Genomic DNA, 1457 nt, shown 5'->3' with positions numbered 1-1457 from the left:
TATATATATATATACACACGAGGAGAAAATTTTTGATGTTCCTTTACTTTATAATGGAAATCGTGACAAATTGAGAAACATATTGCATAACATATTTATTCCACTAAGCTTTTCAGAAACCATAGTTATTATCCGACATCGCCACAATTGCTTCTTCTTAAATACTCCTTATTTATATAACCGTTTCAAATAACCATAATACTTCAACCATCTTATAAAGTGACAAATAACCATCTTATAAAGTGATTGCTAATTGTAATAGAGATAGATATTACTGTGAACCCGAAATCTTGATTTTTCGAGGAGTTTCTCTATATTAAAGAGAAGTTTTTGCTGCCAGAACGTTAACATTTTGGTATTATTTTTTTTCCTCCTCCTATACAACTCCGAAAAGCTACCTAAAAATGCCTATTTCTCCCCCCCCCCTTTTTCGGATAGAAACAAAGCCAATTGTCTCCTTTTATTTAAAAAAATTATTCTCTCTAGCAATTGCGAGCAAGGTATTAGTTGTAATATTCGCAAGATTGAGGCAGAAGTGTTTTTATTTAATGATAGTTTACTAATGCAAAAATAATTTTTTTGTAAAAAGGGTTGTTGAGCAGGTGTTACATATAATAATTATTAAAAAGATTTTATTGTGGAATTTTTGATTACTTACACTTGCGTAACATTTTAGTTGAACTAAATAACCCCATGCTCCACAGGAAAATTAGGAAAATAGAGATTACCTTGTCTGGTAACTGGTGCACGTTAAATCTTTCGAGGTCACAATGTCCTCCAAGTTCCCATAATAAATCAATACCTCTAATGGAGCTATGGTGGCACAGTAAATGAGCTCTCGTCTTCCAATGAGGTGAACTGGGTTCGAATCCCAGCGATGGTTAGTCGATTCGAATGCCGCACCTGGTTTACACTGACCACAGTGCCTACGTAAAATATGTTCCGTGATAGACAGATCATGAGTTAGAGTCCCCTTGCCATCAGACTAACCATAGGAGGTTTTCTTGGTTTCCCTCTCCATGTAATGCAAATGCGGGTTAGTTCAATCAAAAATTCCTCCACGAACGCAATTTCTCCCCATACTTGATCCAGGAGTTCTCTTATCTTCTGGATTGAGTTTAAAATTCCAAGGCTACGGAGTTGAACATACGAATCGTAAACTCAAAAAATGGGTTGGCTGTTCAACGACGGTTATAAAATAAAATAAAATACTTCTGGAGATACTGAATTGCGGATTGATCGCTTTCTGGTTCAGGTCAAAATCACGATCTGTGGATGAATGAATGGAGTATGAATGGTTCCTGTGTATAAGATGGGCTATGATATGTGTGGTTGAAGTGGTATTATTGGCCATAGATGGCGCCACTGAAAAACAAGAAACGCACCCTCTGCCTTAAAATCACATGGATTCCCAAATCAGGCTTGCTGGCGTTGGCAAGTAGCATTAGGAACAAAAA

This window comes from Parasteatoda tepidariorum, chromosome X1 (assembly GCF_043381705.1).
Source record: "Parasteatoda tepidariorum isolate YZ-2023 chromosome X1, CAS_Ptep_4.0, whole genome shotgun sequence".
Lineage (NCBI taxonomy): Eukaryota > Metazoa > Arthropoda > Arachnida > Araneae > Theridiidae > Parasteatoda > Parasteatoda tepidariorum.
The sequence above is the reverse complement of the archived record's forward strand: the minus strand, read 5'-3'. Positions refer to the sequence as shown.